The following is a 13,830-nucleotide window of genomic DNA, read 5'->3' on the forward strand; positions in this document are numbered from 1 at the left end:
TTACGTTACAGCCTTATTCTAAAATGGATTAAATTAGTGTTTTTCCTCATCAGTCTACACACAATACCCCATAATGACAAAGCAAAAACTGGTTTCAGAAATTTTTGCAAATGTACTAAAAATAAATAAAAAAAGATCACATTTACATAAGTATTCAGACCCTTTACTCAGTACTTTGTTGAAGCACCTTTGGCAGCAATTACAGTGTCGAGTCTTATTGGGTATGATACTACAAGCTTGGCACACCTGTATTTGGGGAGTTTCTCCCATTCTTCTATGCAGATCCTCTCAAGCTCTGTCAGGTTGGATGAGGAGCATCGCTGCATAGCTATTTTCAGGTCCCTCCAGAGATGTTCGATTGTGGTTTAAGTCCTGGCTCTGGCTGGGCCACTCAAGGACATTCAGAGACTTGTCCCGAAGCCACTCCTGCGTTGTCTTGGCTGTGTTGGAACATTAACCTTCGCCCCAGTCTGAGGTCCTGAGCGCTCCGGAGAAGGTTTTCATCAAGGAGCTCTGTACTTTGCTCCGTTCATCTTTCCCTCGATCCTGTCTAGTCTCCCAGTCCCTGCAGCTGAAATACAGCCCCACAGCATGCTGCCACCACCATGCTTCACCGTAGGGATGGTGCCAGGTTTCCTCCAGACGTGACGCTTGGCATTCAGGCCAAAGAGTTCAATCTTGGTTTCACGAGACCAAAGAATCTTGTTTCTCTTGGTCTGAGAGTCTTTAGGTACCTTTTGGCAAACTCAAAGCGGGCTGTCGTGTGCCTTTTACTGAGGTGTGACTTCCATCTGGCCACTCTACCATAAAGGTCTGATTGGTTGAATGCTGCAGAAATGGTTGTCCTTCTGGAAGGTTCTCCCATCCCCACAGGGGAACTCTAGAGCTCTGTCATGTTACCATCAGGTTCTTGGTCACCTCCCTGACCAAGGCCCTTATCCCCTGATTGCTCAGTTTGGCCGGGCAGTCAGCTCTAGGAAGAGTCTTGGTGGTTCCAAACTTCTTCCGTTTAAGAATGATGGAGGCCACTGTGTTCTTCGGGACCTTAAATGCTGRAGAKATMRTTTGGTACCKTTCCCCAGATCTGTGCCTCAACACAATAGTGTCTCGGAGCTCTACGGACAATTCCTTCGACCTCATAGCTTGTATTTTGCTCTGACATGCACTGTCASCTGTGGGACCTTATATAGACAAGTGTGTGCCTTTCTAAATCATGTCCAATCAATTGAATTTACCACAGGTAGACTCCAATGAAGTTTTAGAAACATCTCAAGGATGATCAATGGAAACAGGATGCACCTGAGCTCAATTTCGAGTCTCATAGCAAAGGGTCTAAATACTTATGTAAATAAGGTATGTTTTTTATTCTTGATACATTTGAAAAAAATTCGAAACAACTGTTTTAGCTTTGTCATTATGGGGTATTGTGTGTAGATTGAGGATGTAAAATGTATCCATAATTTAAACCATTTTAGAATAAGACTGTAATGTAACAAAATGTGGAAAACGTCAAGGGGTCTGAATAGTGTAACTTTTTTTAACCAAAACCAAAGTGTGGATTGCAGCAGTCACTCCTTGGAGCAGTTTAATTTCGTTAACTCAGAACTAAAATCTTGCCTAATTTAGCCAGCTGCGTGATTCAAGTCTAGGTCCATATGTCTTCAAAATTGGGAGTTCCAGTTTGGGAAGTCTCCACCCTCACAAAAGGAAACTCAGCCAAAATGTTTGATATATTTCCTTTAACATCGTGTGTTGTGTGCTTATTGTTTTACCAATTATAGGTTGTAGGCTATTTTCAGACCTTAAGGAGCATCAGGTAGTGCTGGAATGTTTACCAATGGTATGTCTATCTTTTAGTGAGAAATTACACTGGTCATTCAAAACATTTATAAAGTATTTATAAAGGATAAATACCCCACACTTTAGGTGAGGCCACACACAAATACTTAAAGGTCACAAACAGTCAAAAATCAAGTTTTTCATGAAATTGGATGATATCTGTATGAAACCATATCAAAGTATGARGACCAAAGTATGAAAAATGACTGTTGCTTCTACATTGATAAAGTTTGATCATAAAGTTACTGGTCTCCTCCCCCATGTCAAACGTCTAGATTCAGGAGGCGGGATCATTAAGGGGATAGGGTGACATCACCCTAACTCTCATTTTAAAAGACCAATGGTAACATGATATTCTCTTAAATAATTTGAATAAGCACTGCCTTGTAACCAACATCGGAGAAGGCGTGTTTTTGCGGAAGTGCGTGGTTTATATAGATAGATAGCTACTCTACTGGTGCCAAAATTTGGCTGTAAGGTGTCAGCAAATATAATTAAAGTTTACACTATTCATCTATGGCAAAGATACTTAAGTATGTTTCCCCTTTCATCTGTGTCTGGTGTTAGCTAGTTACTGGTGTAACAGTTTAGCTTCTGTCCCTCTCCGGGCTCGAACCAGGGACCCTCTGCATCGACAACAGCCACCCTCAAAGCATCGTTACCCATTGCTCCACAAAAGCCGCGGCCCTTGCAGAGCAAGGTGAACAACTACTTCAAGGTCTCAGAGCGAGTAACGTCACCGATTGAAACGCTATTAGCACGCACCACCGCTAACTAGCTAACCATTTCACATCGGTTACACTGGCTATCTAGGTCTTCAGCCAGCATGGAACAAAAGGGAGGGAAAGGTTGTTTGTCTGTGTGATGCTGTGTGTCGTGTGTGTTGTGGTGTGTGTGTGTGTGTGTGTGTGTGTGTGTGTGTGTGTGTGTGTGTGTGTGTGTGTGTGGTGTGTGTGTGTGTGTGTGTGTGTGTGTGTGTGTGCACATTCATGCGTGTATATTTGTATGTGTTAATGCCTTGTGTCATGCCTGTGTCCCTGTGCAGAGATCCGGGAGGCGTTCCGGGTGTTGGACCGGGATGGGAACGGGTTCATCTCCAAGCAGGAGCTGGGCATGGCTATGAGATCCCTGGGTACATGCCCAGTGAGGTGGAGCTGGCCATCATCATGCAGAGACTAGACATGGATGGTGAGGCAAATACAAGAGAACACAGAGACACACACACACACACACACACACTTATCCATACAATATACATACACACAAACACACACTCAAAAGGCTTTCATAAACACAGAAACAGAGACAGCACACACTGAGTCTTTGATTATAAACATTTTTCAGGGTGTTAGATCAGCTTTAATATTGCAGATAGATTGTACTTCCATCAATGTAATTGTCTGCAATCACTTGCAATCCCCCATACATTGTTTAGGAGAAGAAGAAAAATATATATACACATGCCTCAAAAAAATAAGGGGAACACTAAAATAACACATCCTAGATCTGAATGAATGAACTATTCTTATTAAATACTTTTTTCTTTTACATAGTTGAATGTGCTGACAACAAATCACACAAAAATATCAATTGGAAATCAAATTATCAACCCAGGAGGTCCTGGATTTGGAGTCACACTCAAAATTTAAAGTGGAAAACCACACTACAGGCTGATCCAACTTTGATGTAATGTCCTTAAAACAAGTCAAAATGAGGCTCAGTAGTGTGTGTGGCCTCCACGTGCCTGTATGACCTCCCTACAAGGCCTGGGCATGCTCCTGATGAGGTGGCGGATGGTCTCCTGAGGAATCTCCTCCCAGACCTGACTAAAGCATCCGCCCAACTCCTGGACAGTCTGTGGTGCAATGTGGCGTTGGTGGATGGAGCGAGACATGATGTCCCAGATGTGCTCAATTGGATTCAGGTCTGGGGAACGGCGGGCCAGTCCATAGCATCAATGCCTTCCTCTTGCAGGAACTGCTGACACACTCCAGCCACATGAGGTCAGCATTGTCTTGCATTAGGAGGAACCCAGGGCCAACCGCACCAGCATATGGTCTCACAAAGGGTCTGAGGATCTCATCTCGATACCTAATGGCAGTCAGGCTACCTCTGGCGAGCCCATGGAGGGCTGTGCGGCCCCCCAAAGAAATGCCACCCCACACCATGACTGACCCACCGCCAAATCGTCATGCTGGAGATGTTGCAGGCAGCAGAAGTTCTCCACGGCGTCTCCAGACTGTCACGTCTGTCACATGTGCTCGGTGTGAACCTGCTTTCATCTGTGAAGAGCACAGGGCGCCAGTGGCGAATTTGCCAATCTTGGTGTTCTCTGGCAAATGCCAAACGTCCTGCACGGTGTTGGGCTGTAAGCACAACCCCCACCTGTGGACGTCGGGCCTCATACCACCCTCATGGAGTCTGTTTCTGACCGTTTTAGCAGACACATGCACATTTGGGCCTGCTGGAGGTCATTTTGCAGGGCTCTGGCAGTGCTCCTCCTGCTCAAAGGCGGAGGTAGCGGTCCTGCTGCTGGGTTGTTGCCCTCCTACGGCTTCCTCCACGTCTCCTGATGTACTGGCCGTCTCCTGTCGCCTCCATGCCTCGGACACTACGCTGACAGACACAGCAAACCTTCTTGCCACAGCTCGCATTGATGTGCCATCTCTGGATGAGCTGCACTACCTGAGCCACTTGTGTGGGTTGTAGACTCCGTCTCATGCTACCCACTAGAGTGAGAGCTCCGCCAGCATTCAAAAGTGACCAAAACATCAGCCAGGAAGCATAGGAACTGAGAAGTGGTCTGTGGTCACCACCTGCAGAATCACTCCTTTATTGGGGGTGTCTTGCTAATTGCCTATAATTTCCACCTTTGTCTATTCCATTTGCACAACCGCATGTGAAATTTATTGTCAATCAGTGTGTCTTCCTAAGTGGACAGTTTGATTTCACAGAAGTGTGATTGACTTGGAGTTACATTTGTGTTGTTTAAGTGTTCCCTTTATTTTTTGAGCAGTGTATATATATGCACAAACTGAGCAAGAGGACAAGTACATTAGAGTGTCTAGTTTGAGAAACAGACGCCTCACAAGTCCTCAACTGGCAGCTTCATTAAATAGTACCCGCAAAACACCAGTCTCAACGTCAACAGTGAAGAGGTGACTCTGGGATGCTGGCCTTCTAGGCAGAGTTCCTCTGTCCAGTGTCTGTGTTCTTTTGCCCATCTTAATCTTTTCTTTTTATTGGCCAGTCTGAAATATGGCTTTTTCTTTGCAACTCTGCCAAGAAAGACAAGCATCCCAGTCGCCTCTTCACTGTTGACGTTGAGACTGGTGTTTTGCGGGAACTATTTAATGAAGCTGCCAGTTGAGGACTTGTGAGGCGTCTGTTTCTCAGACTAGACAATCTAATGTACTTTTCCTCTTGCTCAGTTGTGCCTCAGTGCCTCCAACTCCTCTTTCTCTTCTGGTTAGGGCCAGTTTGTGCTGTTCTGTGAAGGGTGTAGTACACACCGTTGTTTCTTGGCAATTTCTCGCATGGAATAGCCTTCATTTCGCAGAACAAGAATAGACTGACGAGTTTCAGAAGAAAGTTCTTTGTTCCTGGCCATTCTGGGCATGTAATCGAACCCACAAATGCTGATGCTCCAGTATCTCAACTAGTCTAAAGAAGGCCAGTTTAATTGCTTATTTAATCAGAACAACAGCTTCAGCTGTGCTAACATAATTGCAAAAGGGTTTTCTAATTATCAATTAGCCTTTTAAAATGATAAACTTGGATTAGCTAACACAACGTGCCATTGGAACACAGGAGTGATGGTTGCTGATAATGGGCCTCTCTACGCCTATGTAGATATTCCACTATAAATCAGCCGTTTCCGGCTACAATAGTCATTTACAAAAACAAGAACATTTCTAAGTGACCTGGCCAAGATAAAGAAAAGCAGTGCGACAAAAACACACAGTTACACATAAACAAATGTACAAACAAACAAACAAATATTATAGTCAATAACACAAAAAAAAGAAAAATAGAAAATTCTATGTACAGTGTGTGCAAATGTAGAAGAGTAGGGAGGCAATAAATAGGCCATAGAGGTGAAAATAATTACAATTTAGCATTAATACTGGAGGGATAGATATGCAGATGATGATGTGCAAGTAGAGATACTGGGGTGCAAAAGAGCAAGAGGGTAAGTGATAATATGTGGATGAGTTAGTCGGGTGTGCTATTTACAGATTGGCTGTGTGCAGGTACAGTGATCGTTAAGCTGCTCTGACAGTTGATGCTTAAAGTTAGAGGGGGAGATATAAGACTCCAGCTTCAGAGATTTTTGCAATTCATTCCAGTCGTTGGCAGCAGAGAACTGGAAGCAAAGGCGYCCAATAAGTGTTGGCTTTGGGGGTGACCAGTGCAACATACCGGCTGGAGCGCGTGCTACGGGTGGGTGTTGCTATGGTGACCAGTGAGCTGAGATAAGGTGGGGCTTTACCTTGCAAAGACGTATAGATTACCTGGAGCCAGTGGGTTTAGCGACGGATATGTAGTGAGGGCCAGCCAACGAGAGCATACAGGTCGCAGTGGTGGGTAGTCATATCAGAAGTCACATAATTAGTTAAATAAAGTCCATCTGTGTGCAATCTAAGTGTCACATGATCTGTTACATGATCTCAGTGTATATACACCTGTTCTGAAAMGCCCCAGATTCTGCAACACCACTAAGCAAGGGGCACCACCAAGCAAGCGGCACTATAAAGACCAAGGAGCTCTCCAAACAGGTCAGGGACCAAGTTGTGGAGATTAGTGTTGGGTTATAAAAAAATATCAGAAACTTTGAACATCCCACGGAGCACCATTAAATCCATTATTAAAAAATGGAAAGAATATGGCACCACAACAAACATGTCAAGAGAGATCCGCCCACCAAAACTCACAGACCAGGCAATGAGGCCATTAATCAGAGACGCAACAAAGCAACCAAAGATCACCCTGAAGGAGCTGCAAAGCTCCACAGCGGAGATTGGAGTATCTGTCCATAGGACCACTTTAAGCCGTACACTCTACAGAGCTGGGCTTTACGAAAGAGTGGTCAGAAAAAAGCCAATGCTTAAAGAAAGAAATAAGCAAACACATTTGGTGTTCGCCAAAAGTTATGTGGGAGACTCCCCAAACATATGGAAGAAGGTACTCTGGTCAGATGAAACTAAAATTGAGTTTTTTGGCCATCAAGGAAAATGCTATATCTGAAGCAAACCCAACACCTCTCATCACCCCGAGAATACCATCCCCACAGTGAATCATGGTGGTGGCAGCATTATGCTGTGGTGATGTTTTTCATTGGCAGGGAAACTGGGAAACTGGTTAGAATTGAAGGAATGATGGATGGCGCTAAATACACGGAAATTCTTGAGGGAAACCTGTTTCAGTCTTCCAGAGATTTGAGACTGGGACGGAGGTTCACCTTCCAGCAGGACAATGACCCTGAGCATACTGCTAAAGCAACACTCAATTGGTTTAAGGGGAAACATTTAAATGTATTGTAATGGCCCAATCAAAGCCCAGACCTCAATCCAATTGAGAATCTGTGGTATGACTTAAAGATTGCTGTACACCAGCAGAACCCATCCAATTTGAAGGAGCTGGAGCAGTTTTGCCTTGAGGAATAGGCAAAAATCCCAGTGGATAGATGTGCCTATAGATGTGCTAGATGTGCTTATAGAGATATACCCCAAGAGACTTGCAGCTGTAATTGCTGCAAAAGGTGGCTCTACAAAGTATTGCCTTTTGGGGGGTAAATAGTTATGCACACTCAAGTTTTCTGTTTCTTTGTCATATTTCTTTCACAATAAAAAAATATTTAGCATCCAAGTGGTAGGCATGTTGTGTAAATGAAATTATACAAACCCTCCAAAAATCTATTTTAATTTCAGGTTGTAAGGCAACAAAGTAGGAAAAATGCCAAGGGGGATGAATACTTTTCGCAAGCCACTGTATCATAATTTGGTTGTAATCCAGAAAGGTTAGAAAAAGTATCCAAGTTGTGGATTTAAAAGAAAGCATACAATGACACCTTTGTTTTTAAGCCCTGGATTTCTAATCCTTCGATATTATTGTTGGATATGATTTTAATAGCTAACATTTTGATGGCCATAACAAATAGATATGCAGATAGTGGACAACCTTGTTTTACTCCTCTTGGCAGTTTAAACTTTCGGAGAAGTAGCCATTATTTACTACTGTACACCTAGGGATACTATACATGATTTTAACCCATTTCATAAGAGATTCTCCAAAATTGAAATGTTCCAGGTATTTATATATTAACTCCAGTCATAGTTTATCAAAAGCCTTTTCAAAGTCAGCTATGAATATCAGGCCTGGTTTCCCAGATTTTTCATAGTGTTCTATTGTTTCCAGTACTTGCCTTATATTATCTCCAATAACGGTCCTCTGAGTATATAAAAAAAAAGTTTGGTGTACCTTAACTGGTATGCCATCCAACCCTGGAGTTTTCCCGGACTTCAAGGCTTTAATTGCATCAAGAAGTTCCTCCTCTGTAATTTGGCCTTCGCATGAGTCTTTCTGTACGGCTGTTCATTTTATATTAATAGAAAAAAATCCATACAATTAGCTTCGGTTAGTGAAGATGGAGGAGACTGAAACGAAAACATATGCTTCAAGTACTTTGCTTTCTCTTTCAAAATATAATTTTGTGAATCACAGGTGACTCCATCATTTGTAACAAGTTTCAGTAAATCATTTTGGCTTTATTTTTTATAATATATTTATAACGGGTTTCGTCCTCCTCGTCTGAAGAGGAGTATGAAATGTCGGACCAATACCCAACGTGGTAAGTGTCCATAATGATATATTTAATCAATCAAACAGAACAGAACACTGAACGAAATAACAAAAATACAAAACAAACAACCCGAAACAGTCCCGTATGGTGAGAACACTAACACAGGATACAACCACCCACAAAACCCAAAGGAAAACAGGCTACCTAAATATGGCTCCCAATCAGAGACAACGACTGACACCTGCCTCTGATTGGGAACCAATCTAGGCCAAACACAGAAATAGACAACCTAGACATACAACATAGAATGCCCACCCACATCACACCCTGAGCAAACAAAACATAGAAACAAACAAAGCAAACTATGGTCAGGGCGTGACAATATTACACTGGATCTTTCTGGAATGCGTTCCTCCTTTTCTTTTTGGTTTTCCACTAACGTATTCTGAGCCTCTATGGTACCGTTTTTATTGCTATCTAACTGTACTGTTAGTCCTTCAATTTCCTTTGTTAGAATGGACTCTTTTGACCTAAATTACTTTTGTTTTTAGAGATAATACTGAATTGCATGGCCTCTAAAGGCGCATTTAAAAGTGTCCCATACAATACGTGGATTTGCTGTACCTATGTTATGTCTGAAAAATTCTGTTATACATTTCTCTGTCCTAGTTAAAAACAAGTTATCATCCAATCAATAATTGTTTCCTGTAAACAATAGATATTATATTCCTTCTCTTTTGGCCAGGTAAATATTGTTCTTATTTTCTTATTATCTGCTAAGCCATTACAATTGTAACTGGCTATACTTATTTCACCATTTACCATAATGAGATACAAGTTTCAAATCTATTTATCATAATATATGTTTGTAAATGTTCCATTAAAAAAGTACCGTAGTGATTGAGTGTCCATGTAACTGTACCATGATATTTGCATTGCTACTAAGTAACCCTCCAATTGGTCCCCACTATTCCACCCGCTAAAGCCCCTCCCCCATTCCTAGTTGGGTTGTCGTCGACAACCGGCAGACCACACCCGTCCCCCAGGATCCCTAGGCCCCCTGGAGAGAGGCCGGGACCCATCCTTCGAAAAGAGCACACCCACTGAACAGAAGCCGATCAACCGCCAAAAACATATCCAATACTCTCACCTCAATTTGCTCATCTGACCAGAGCACCTTCTTCCAGTCATAATTTAAATGACGTTTGGCAAACTACAAGCGTTTGCGTCTGTGTCTGGTGGTCAGAAAGGGCTTTCTTCTGGCAACCCTTCCACAGAGCCTGTGGAGGTGGAGGTGGCGTCTTCTGGCAACCCTTCCAAAGAGCCTGTGGAGGTGGAGGTGGCGTCTGATGGTGCTTTTTGAAACCTGGTGACCCCAAGACGCCACCAAGGCCTGCAATTCTTTCACAGTGATTCTTTGGGATTTTGTTGCTTCTCTCACCATCCTCCTCCCTATCCTGGGGGACAAAATGCAAATGCATTTGCGTCCTAGGTTTTCAACTGTTCCATATCTTTTGAATCTGCTAATAATTGCCTTGACCGTGCTCAGTGGTATATTCAATCGTTTGTGGATCTTCTTGTAGCCATTACCAGATTTATGAAGGTCTACGACCATCTGTCTCTTTTGAACTGCCAGTTCTTTTGTTTTCTTCATGGTGTTGGATGACAAAAGGATATTGCATGTGTGTTACCTCATTTTTATACCCTAGTGAAACAGGAAGTGATGTAATGGCTCAATGTAGTTCCTTAACACTTAGATAAACTTAAATAAGTGGAATTTAATTAGTGGTAGATGTTATTTATAATAATCTTTAAGGGTGCAAATAATTGTGAAACTTTGATTTGGAGGACATTGATTTTTAATGAAATCAATCAATTATTTTGGTTGGTTCCATTGAAACATTAATAAAGTACAGTATTTCTCACATGTTGGTATTTTGAGTTTATCTCTATAATTATATTGTTTATATTTGTTTAAGCATTGTTTGTGAATTGCCAGTCAGGGGTGCCAGTAATTTTGGAGCTCACTGTATATAGCAAAAATCTTGCGTATCTTAATCTCAATCATTAACAATTAATATGCGGAATAATGTTGAAGTTCATGAAGAGGATTGTTACCTATAACCAGGATTGCCATTACATTACATTACATTTCATTACATTACATTACATTTTTGTCAAGCAATTATTATTTTAGCAAGCAATTATTGTGATTCATCCTATATTGTCCCTAACATCATTACCCCCTAGCAACAGATGTGGGATAACACACACACACACACACACACACCACACACACACACACACACACACACACCAACACACACCCTGTCATGCACACCCCACACCCACACAGAGCACACAACGACATACTAATACAAATCAACACCTTTCCCCAACAATCAACCATAAGGTCAGATGCTCAACGGTTGTTACATCCCAGAGCCCAACTCAAGAAACGACCTGATTTATGAATGCATATACAGTTACAGCTGTTTGAGAAAGCATTCAAGATTGAGCAGAAATTGTAAAAAATGTGAGATTTAATTAAACAAAGTCAAGTCCGAGGTGATGGAGATTAGATCCACCCCCCTTCCCCTGAAACACACACACACACCCCTTCCCCTGAAACACACACACACACAACCCTTCCCCTGAAACACACGTCCCCCGTTGTGACCATTTTCTCAAACATCTCTGTGCAGTCAGACCTTTAATGATTTTGTGCCACCAGGGCCACAATAATATGCCCCGTCTCTGATTGTCCGAGTGTGACCCCCTSCCCATGGGTTACTGCAGCTAGTGTTGCCAGCACTGCCACTGCCTGGGTGGGGGCTCCTCACCGGAATCCCCACCGGCTAGGTACAAGGTCGTCAAGGGTTCTCATTAGCAACTTTGAGAATTTCCTTGTATATTATGCTCTCCCAAAGCTCTGGCTTTATAGGACCAACCCAGCCAGACAGGCTCAGAATCTTAAAGGGGCYGTGTTGCTCCAGTAGGTCTCACACTGAGTCTTAACATCTGATTTCCTAAATAGATTTCTTCCAAGGTTAATGAGTCAGTTACACCTGCTGGTCTCAGCAGTGTGGGAGGGTGGGTTCATAGTGTACGTCCACTGTGTTTGTATTCACCAGTATTACCAGATTCTCTGTGTAAACCAATCAGCACCATACAAGGTGCTCTCCTTGATAGCTTTGACTCAATGCTTAAGGTATGGCTTTGCGGGTGCCCGCGCACACACTCACGCACGCACACACACAGCTTGCTCTCTGAAAGGTGAATCAATGACATTGTGTGTGTGGGAAATGCCATTGATTTTGGCGCCTCAGCCTGGGGATCCAGACTATTCTGTTTAACCCCAACAACACAACTATAAAGTCTTAATCCTAAACAACACAACTATAAAGTCTTAATCCTAAACCAGATCATGAGAAAAGCTTCAGTACAAAAGAGAAAAAGAAGATGTCACTTCAATTTTCAACATTTAATTGTCATGTGACCACATGGTCAAGTGTTCATGTGGTACAAAGGAGAGGTATTTAGATATGAGTTGATTTCTGAGAAGTTATGTATAGTTTCCAATTGTACAGTATATCTTTACTTATTTTGATTGTTGTAGTTGCAACAAGTGAGAAAGGGATAGATGTCGACTTTATCGCAAGTATATTTCATATGATAAAGGTGGAGATCGAGCAAGATGGTTTGTACCATGTTAGATAGATAGTAATTTTAAAGAGCAAGTTAGTTTATTGTGAAGTGTGTGCGTCTAAATAGGGCAACAAGAGTCTCAATAAGTACTTCAAGCCTTGGAATGCTGTTCGATTGTTTGTGTCATGAGATCATGTAATTCTGACGTCAAACCAAGGTGTTTGTACGATTGATGAGTTATTGTTGTCTTTTAAATTACAATTGGATGTAGTATTGAGTGATTATATTGTTTTCGTAACATGTATTTAGATGTTTTGAGGTAATTATATATTAGACTATGATGTTTGATCAAGAGGAGTGTCAGAGTGATGAATTTATCGCTTTTCGCTAATTTTTGTGATCGGATTGGATGCGACAGTAGGAGGGTATGCTTACGGGCCGGTGCTCTCGTCCAGAACCGGTTTTAAGGGACGAATCTGAACATTTAAGTCTGGATCTTGTCTATAAGCATAATGTTTATGCAAGTGTTTTACGTTTAATTGATTATGAGGATTGATGGAGTTTGGCAATCTCACTGAGGAAGTGCATGATTATATGTTGGGTTGCGCATCATTGGATAGAATATGTAGATGTTTGGCCAGTTGTAAAGGAAAGATGGTTATGTTTTGCTGGATGTGTGTTTAAAGTCCAACGTGTATTGTTGCGTGTGGTCAATGTTTAAGTGGATGATGCTGTATGTCAAAAGTAGCCGTTGCATTTGATTAGCGCTACGTGCTGTCCTCGGCTTTTGCAGTGTTGATCCGACAGATAGCGGTGCTTAGAGTATATTTCGCGGCTTTATTTGGAGACCCCGGGCTTTTTAGATCGGGAATATGCATTTTTGGAAGGCTCGTTGCCGCACCGATGCTGCTCTGCGGCCCCATGGGGGTCGGCTAGCATTTGACAAGTCCTAGGCTGAAATTCCTCGTATGTGCGTTAATGATGACGTGGTTCTGTGGAATCGTCAGGTAGGTACTTGCGCGTAGAATTCTTGCTTGTTTTGCGTTCTCCTTCGTCTAATGTGTGAGTTGTTTGGTCATGTGTGTGTGTGCTCGGTATTTAGCAGATAGTTCGAGAGCTGTATCTATGAGTAGTGCTCGCCTTGTTATGTGGATGGATGTCATGGCCTATGTGTCCTGTGTTTGTCTCATTGTCACATGGACATAACGGGGTCTGATGTGGTCTAGTCGTCAATTTACAGTCTCTAGACACGTGTCCGTCGTTTTGAGTATATCCACCTTGGTGTGTTGCTAATAATGTTTGACTGGCGGGGTTTCGTGCTTCGGCAGTCACTGGGTATATTTGTGCATTTTGGTCTTCATGATAAAAAGGGTTTCGGGAGTAATTTGGCGGGGTAAGCTGTGATTGTGAGCAACTCACATGCATCGATTTTCATTTGTCACCATGACAGCTGGATGGTATGGTTTTCCATATCCATTTAAACGAGTGCTGATATGCAGTAGTTACACAATAAATGGCACCAAACACGATAGTCCTTCTCT

The 13,830-nt window shown here is 42.4% G+C and overlaps 1 pseudogene; it reads left to right on the forward strand.

Annotated features, from left to right (window-relative positions):
- LOC111964441 (calcium-binding protein 8-like) overlaps positions 1-13,830 on the forward strand; it is a 55,658-nt pseudogene that overhangs the window by 23,540 nt on the left and 18,288 nt on the right.

The sequence above is a fragment of the Salvelinus sp. IW2-2015 genome, linkage group LG5, assembly GCF_002910315.2.
Source record: "Salvelinus sp. IW2-2015 linkage group LG5, ASM291031v2, whole genome shotgun sequence".
NCBI lineage: Eukaryota > Metazoa > Chordata > Actinopteri > Salmoniformes > Salmonidae > Salvelinus > Salvelinus sp. IW2-2015.